The sequence below is a fragment of the Hypomesus nipponensis genome, chromosome 1 (assembly GCF_054491055.1).
Source record: "Hypomesus nipponensis isolate SF chromosome 1, ASM5449105v1, whole genome shotgun sequence".
NCBI classification, from domain to species: domain Eukaryota; kingdom Metazoa; phylum Chordata; class Actinopteri; order Osmeriformes; family Osmeridae; genus Hypomesus; species Hypomesus nipponensis.
Genome location: NC_140361.1, coordinates 749,858 through 757,723, shown reverse-complemented (window position 1 = coordinate 757,723; position 7,866 = coordinate 749,858). Strand labels below are relative to the sequence as shown.

Below are 7,866 nucleotides of genomic sequence, written 5' to 3'. Positions count from 1 at the left end.
TTTGACCTGGATTCACAGGGAAAGTTCAAATGTTTAAACACAAGAAGCAAAACCTCCATGACTAGAAACCAAGACTATATACGTTTTAATTTCAATAGCTTTTAAACCTTCAGGGGAATTCGCTAGGGATCCGTTGCCGCAACAATGCAGCTAGCTCATCGCTCTGTGTTGAGGAAGTGGAAGCTAAGTGCAGCTAGCTAGCTCGTGCTTTAGCTAGCTTCCTTGTTAGTCTTGTCTTTTTTTTTATTTTATAAACAGACAACAGCCAAGCACTGCGGCAATTTGAGACAGCAAGAATATACCACATGTGTTCACATGGGCTCCGTTGATCCCAGCGTGAAAACATTTTTTTTTTCTTTTTTTAATCTTTAGAAAGTTGTATTGAACTTTTTTGAAACTCTTTTACACAGAGTGAAACGCAGGAAAAGTGGGGAGAGAAGCCTCAAACAGTAGATTAAAGCAGAGCAGAGTACAGTAGAGTATAACTTTTTGGGGAATTATTTGTGTGTGTGTGTGACAAAACTTTGGAAACTTATTTTCGAAAATATTTGTAAAATCTTTGGAAACATTTATAAAACAAATATTTTTGAAATCTTCAGAAACTAAAAAAAAAAAAAAAAAAACATCCACACACACACAACCTAGAACAGTTTCAAATGTTTCAACCTTTTTTCAAACCTATTTTTGAAAATATTTATTAAATCTTTAGAAATGTTTTGTATGATTATTTGTAATGTTTTTTTTTTTTTTTTCACACAGTGAAAGGAGAGGGGAAAAAACAAAGAACTATAAAACAGTAGATTTAAGCAGAACAGAGTATAGTAGAGTATAGTAGTCCTTATCAATGATGGAAACTTTAAAAAATGTATATTTATCAACCTTTTTTCAATATTTCTTTTCCCAAAGTATTTCTGCCCTTAAAACAAATATTCCTACTTGTAACTTCAGTGTCATTATCATGGAACTTCAGTGTCGCACACAAAGTGGGAAATGCGTGTGGCCATCCAAAATGTTTAACCACAAACTCAAAATATTTATGACCCTTTTTGTTCCCATACAGTTCCACTGGAGAGATGCAGATGAAGGCTGTCTTCAGCAGCCGGTGCCATGGGGTCAGACCCAGATGAAACCCCACCAGCCCAGCCTCCTTAAGTACAAGTCCTGCTGTGAGGATCCATAACAGGATGTTGAGGTCAGAGAGTTTTATTGGAAAACTCCTTCTCCTTTTCTTAGCCAACAGATAAATAATCATGTTTAACACCTAGCATCAAAGCAGATTTTATGATGTCTGATTTGGTTTGTACATGAACTGTTTGATTTCTCCTGTCAATATCTTTTAATTGAATGTTGCAACGTTGGCCAGTAAAAAAAAACATTGGGTTGCAAATAGGACTATGCTGATATGAAAACAGTTTAAGTGTGAATTAGTAAAGCATTTATTACTGTAACCTTATCACTCAGCTGCATTATCTCGCCCATTCACTCACACAAAAACACACACAAAAACACATGCACACAAATACACAAACATACTTGTCTGGCTCCCTACAAATATCACTGGAGTTCCATGTGTGTTTGTAAGTGCACATCAGTGTGCTGTGAGAGAGAAAGAGAGAGAGAGTGTGTGTGTGTGTGTGTGTGTGTGAGAGAGAGAAAGACAGAGAGAGAGAGAGACTGCTCCATCATTAACACGATGAATAATTCATCCCCTTGTTGGAGTTAATAAGTCTGGAGTATCTGGGGATCAGATAGTTGTTTGTTCTGTGATAAGCTGACGAAGCCTGTTATCTTTCTGGGCAGTGCCAAATTAGCCTGTTTTCCTGGACTGATTCAAATCTCCTATGCTGGCGTCTCCTCTGCCTCTCATACCAAGAAGGAGGCTAGCAGGAGCACTGCATCCATACTGGGCTAGCAGGGGCACTGCATCTATACTGGGCTAGCAGGGGCACTGCATCCATACTGGGCTAGCAGGGGCACTGCATCCATACTGGGCTAGCAGGGGCACTGCATCCATACTGAGGCATCCATACTGAGGCATCCATACTGAGGCATCCATACTGAGGCTAGCAGGAGCACTGCATCCATACTGGGCTAGCAGGAGCACTGCATCCATACTGAGGCATCCATACTGAGGCTAGCAGGAGCACTGCATCCATACTGGGCTAGCAGGAGCACTGCATCCATACTGAGGCATCCATACTGAGGCATCCATACTGAGGCATCCATACTGAGGCTAGCAGGAGCACTGCATCCATATTGAGCCAAACCTGCTTATTGTTACTAAAATAGAGAGAGAAAGAGAGAGGAAGAGAGAGCAAGATGATAATAATAAACTCCTCCTTGCGTTCCAGAATAGAGAGCATGTATGTGTTTGAGAACAGCTTCCTTAGTGTCTCTCTGAAGGTCCACACCCTTGTTAGCGCTGGATTAGCCCTGTTCCTTCCTACAGGAAGTGGTTTTGTCCTCACGCATGACTCAGCTGCTGCCACAACACTTAAGCCCACTGAGCTTCAAAATGGACAAAACAATGTTGGTTTGATGACTGGAGAGAAGGGAGGGGGGGTGGGCGGTCTCTCTAGGTGCTGTACATCCAGGCAGGTCTCTCTAGGTGCTGTACATCCAGGCAGGTCTCTCTAGGTACTGTACATCCAGGTAGGTCTCTCTAGGTGCTGTACATCCAGGCAGGTCTCTCTAGGTGCTGTACATCCAGGCAGGTCTCTCTAGGTGCTGTACATCCAGGCAGGTCTCTCTAGGTGCTGTATATCCAGGTAGGTCTCTCTCTAGGTGCTGTACATACAGGCAGGTCTCTCTAGGTGCTGTACATCCAGGTAGGTCTCTCTAGGTGCTGTACATCCAGGCAGGTCTCTCTAGGTGCTGTACATCCAGTAACGTTAAGCTCAGAACGCCACGTGACCAATGTGTGCTCACCTTCAGGACATGAACACATGATCTTTTGAAGAGCAAATGACTTGTACGTCGTCTCTATTGTAGCGTATCTCTGTTTAAACTCTTTTGAGGAGGAGATCTCTCATTCTCAATGCTAGAATGATGCTATTATAGATTAGAACCGTGCTCTATTTTCATACTGCCTTTCCCCTTATCGCTCTCTTTCCTTTGGAGCAAGACAAAATAATATGATATTCTAATGAACACAGGCAGGATTCAGGCTTTCTCAGGAACTGTGGGTGAGAACAGGGACCTCCTTCTCTTGCTGTGGGTTAATTGAAGCCTTTAATGCTGGTAAATTAACTTGACAGTGTCAGAAGAGATTAGTAACTTCTCTTTCACCAAACCAGACTCCAACTAAGTGGTCCCAGAAAGCACCTGTTAAGGTAGGGCATCCTCAAAACAGAATGACTGGACTGGCTGCGAAAGAAAATCAAAGTAAATTATTTCAATTGAGACTATTATCTCTAAACTGTTTCAGTCGCATTATGTGGGTTTCAAGGCTTTTGCAGTTAAATCTGTCAAATCGTTTTAGAATATGAAGCATGTGCTGCTGAGTGTGCTTGATCTTAAAAACAATAGTCTTGAAAATGTCATTGGTAACTTTAATTCGTTTGAGGTGGGAGATAATAATGTATTACAATTGCCACAGCTTTCGCCGTCAAGGGTATTTCTAGTCTTGAATATAAGTTATGATGGATCGTTTTCAACACTGTGGACAGAGGGTGTAGAAATCGAGTCCTTCTCATTTCATCCTGCAGGTGGCGCTAAGAGAACAATAAAACTTTCATGCTGTCTCGGAGCGTCAACAGCATCCGTACTTTCGTCCCGTTGATTTACCGGGTACCGTGTGAGAGACAAACCTCACATAGCCTATTGAAAGCCAATAATTAGGCTATGGTTTGCGTGTTTTAGAGACTAATGGTGCTTAAAGAGGGATTATTACGAATATGCAATCTGTTAACACAGTCTATGTCCCAAGTTGTGCAGGAAAAATGTTAAGTGCAGGGAGATAAGTGACATTGCGTGTAGCTACTGTGATTTGAATCTTATAGTTTCTCATTGTCTAGTAGTAGCCTACATCTAATAGTATCCTATATCTCCTTCTCAGTACATTGCTAATGATGGAGTAGCCTACTAAAGCCTCCAGTATTAATACAGCGCGGGCGCAAGCTTTGTGAGGTTTAGAGCAGGACGCGGAAAGCCAGTATGTATATCGGCACAGTTCATAATAAAATGTGACAGAAGGGTCAAATGGTTTGTCTCGTATGCCTTTACTGTCCTAGACATATTTCCGAAAAGGTAATATGAGGGAAAATGGATAGCCTAATGTTGGGAAATCCATAGGCTACGTGAACAAGTCTTGGTATGCCCCGCCTTGCTGTATGTCTGTGGCTCAACGTGAGGGTAGAGAGAAAGAGAGGGGAGAGAGAGGGAGAGAGAGGGAGAGAGAGAGAGAGAGAGAGAGAGAGAGAGAGAGAGAGAGAGAGAGAGAGAGAGAGAGAGAGAGAGAGAGAGAGAGAGAGAGAGAGAGAGAGAGCAATCGTTTGAAAATCACTTCACTCTCTCACACACACCGTGCAGCCGCGCGAGGTGAGCCGTGTAGCACGAGAACCCAAGGCAGCCCATTGAAGAGTCAGGGAACGGGAGGTGACTGTCACTGCAACTGGCAACTAATGGACATAGCATGTTGTGATTTTGTTAGTTTTTTTTTTCTTTCATCCTCTTATTCTTCTCTGGAATCTTCTATCACGGGGACATACTGAGGATGCTTTCATTCTAGATAAACATATTCCAGGCAAAGCCCACGGAATGCTGTAAAACCAGTCCGAAGACTGGTCTGTAGGGTCCCTGTAGCCTTCCACAGAAGAAAGGGAAACATTTAATGTACGGCTACTGGTTTTAACAAACAAAAAACAATTCTGCTTGCTTTTAAAAAATACGATTATCAGGGGGATTGACATTCAGTGGAGCGTCATTGGATTGGAAGGAATAATTGCTAGGTTTTGATCAATTGGATACATTTTTATCTCAGTTGTTCATGAATTGTGGATTCCTAATTGTGGGGAGATTTGAGGGCTGAAGAGGCTTCGTTCGGAAGCGGAGAGGGATCGGAGCTTCTAGCCCGGCAGAAGCATTCAGAAGAATACCGAGGACCGGTCATCCATTCAAGGTATAAACTTCGCTCTCTCAATTCGAGACGCGTATGTTTCGTTCGAGAATGCGCAGCAATGTTCAATTATAACACAGAAGGGGAACCTACACAAATGATATAATCTCAATCAAAAACCTTTTTCAATCACCTTGCTTTTGACAACCTCTCCTTGTAGTCCCTTTGGGTATAGGTTACCGCGACATTCGCTTTACGCACATGCAGGAAAAGACGTGTAGGCTATGCGCTCAAAAAATATCTAACCTGTAGGCTATCAGAGCTCACTTTGTGTTTTGGAGTAAAAAAACAAAAAACGAGTCGAGCATAGTTGGCAGCTTTTCTTTAAACACCAATAAGGAAATGCAGTCGTTCTGGCAACCACGAACACTTGTTGTTATCGTCCGATCAAATCTCCCGTCACCTCTTCGCCTCCGATAACGGGGAGCTGATTTGAATGGTTTTCTTGTCCACTCGAAGCGCGGACTTTTTATTTTTATTAACATAGTTTTATTTGATGAAATTACTACCTGTTTTTTTATTTTGTTTGTTTCTGTAGGCTAAATCATCAATTGGCATATCTTCCTTGCGCAATTAGCATATTATTCTAAAGAAACGTTCAATCACGTCTGTGCATTTGGATTGGGACTGTAATGTGTGTTTACTTTGAACATTTGCTCGGGTAGCCTATGTCAACGTTAATAGCCTAGCCTATATCACGGGCTGTCTTAATAAATAAAAGTTCAGGTTTTACACAAATGGTAGGCTAAATGAACCGATTTAACGGTCAGAACGCCATTTGAAGAAGGTAGAGTGCATCTAAGATCCATATAAATCATCTATAGCCTAATACTAGACGTCGTATAGCGTTCCCTTTAAATATATATGCAAACGCTGTATAAACTAGAACTTTATCCTATACGCTCTTGTCGATTAATCCAGAACACTTTTTAAAGAAACATCCTAAATATATAGTGATTGTCTCTGACGCGACAGCCGTAGCCGGTATGGCAAACCACCGTCTGACAGAACTGGGGGATCCGGTGTAACTGGACGGTTTTCGTTACCGTCTAGTCTACGTTCTTGAGTAGTGCATCACCTGCTGATCGTGCTGTCAGCGCAGATAAAGGGGGCTGGGGAATCATTTCAATGTAAGGTTCGTCATTCTACCTTGCTTCGAACAGAAATGTGGTTTTAGTTTCAGAGACGCAGAAACACACGATTTGGTATCTCAGTATTCTGCACGCCGTCGGTGTCCACGTCTTAGACGCGACTCTAAATCAATAGCTACAGTTCACAAACTCTTGTTGCCATCAACCAGTCTTTTCTGACCTGTCTATCAAACTCCAGCCGCTTCAGAGAAAAACCTAGGCGATACAACCCCGTAGCAATAAAATCCAATAGACCTAGGCCAAACCTTTTTTTTCTCCATACAGTATAATTATTTATGGTCAGGCCAGGTAGGATGTGATATGTGTGTGACACAATCATACTCAACGTAGGCTAATCTTGGACGTTAGAAGGGTATTAAAGTTACGCCGCACCTCCAGTTTATGCAATTATTCTCGTAGGCTAATTTGGTTCCAATTAGACTCGATTAGACTAATTGATGAACCAAACTATTTACGAAACATAGATTAAATTATAGACAACAAATGGCATAACGTGGCGTGTAACTCGACCTCCTCACATGCAGGACTGATAGATGAGGAATTAGTAGGTTAACATCTTAACGTCAGACACTCCGCCTTTTCTATATAGGCCTAGTTGTTACCATATAATAAATCTGCATTCAACTCAGGCCCGATGACGTAGAGCAGGATCGATGCTTGGTGAAGCTCGAGACTTCTGAGTGGCACGTGCCGGGTATTTCGGGACGGTTTTGTTAGCCTACAGACTTGTGTCTCACACCAAGTTAAACATCAGTCTCACTATCTAGGCTACCAGAGGTAGGTTATTTCAAGAACGGTTTTAACATTCCTCTCTTAGTCGTGAGTAATTTTTCAATTAATAATTTACCGAATATTGTATTTTAGTTGAAGGTATGGCAGTCAGTTTGCAACCATGTACCATTAGGTGATTGTTCCGTTGAAGACGCTATAGCCAACATATTCCGCTTTCCTTTTTTTTTTTTTTTGCCGTACCTTCTGTCTCCACGTGTTGGTTTTTCTCTTGATGCTTATTTTTTTTTTAAAATCTCTATCTATACAGTAGGTCTATGTTTTCTGTTGTTACCAATCGTTAGTTCCATGTGTCATCATTTCAATCACCCCTTCTTGGTTAACTGTCAGTCGCGAGCAGTGTGAATTAGCAGACAATGCACATTAATGTCGTGCCTTCATGTTAAGGTGTATAATTAGACATTCTAGTCCACTGTTTCACTGATGGCCTGTCACTGGAGTCTGTTAAAATAGTGGACAATTGGTTCCAATGCTGTTCCAGTTTCAGCCCGTCATTCTTGTAGCACGAATGTGGATTATTCGTATTTCGCTCTGTTTATAGACTAGGCTACTGTACAATTTCTCGGTCCACTTTTACATTGTCAGTTTAATTCCAGTTAAACGCTAACGTGGCCTCTTATCGGGTGCATTGAAACAACAGCCAACAGACAATAAGAACATTTTCCAGTGTGTTAATTTCACAGGAATTTGACGGCAGGCCGTACCCCGCGTCGCTTTACATGGGTCTTCACGGCATAACCCCGGGATCCATAATACCTTTAATAAATATGTTTGTCAGGGGATAAAACGTCATTACATGACGTCTCATGA

General features: G+C 41.8%; 1 protein-coding gene across 1 annotated transcript in view; it reads left to right on the top strand.

Moving 5' to 3' along the window:
* The first annotated feature begins 4,541 nt into the window (after positions 1–4,541).
* pcdh1b (protocadherin 1b) overlaps positions 4,542–7,866 on the top strand; it is a 147,895-nt gene continuing 144,570 nt past the window's right edge. The window contains exon 1 of the mRNA XM_084676992.1: positions 4,542–5,119. The gene's annotated coding sequence lies outside the window, so the exon portion shown is untranslated. The remainder of the gene's footprint in view (positions 5,120–7,866) is intronic.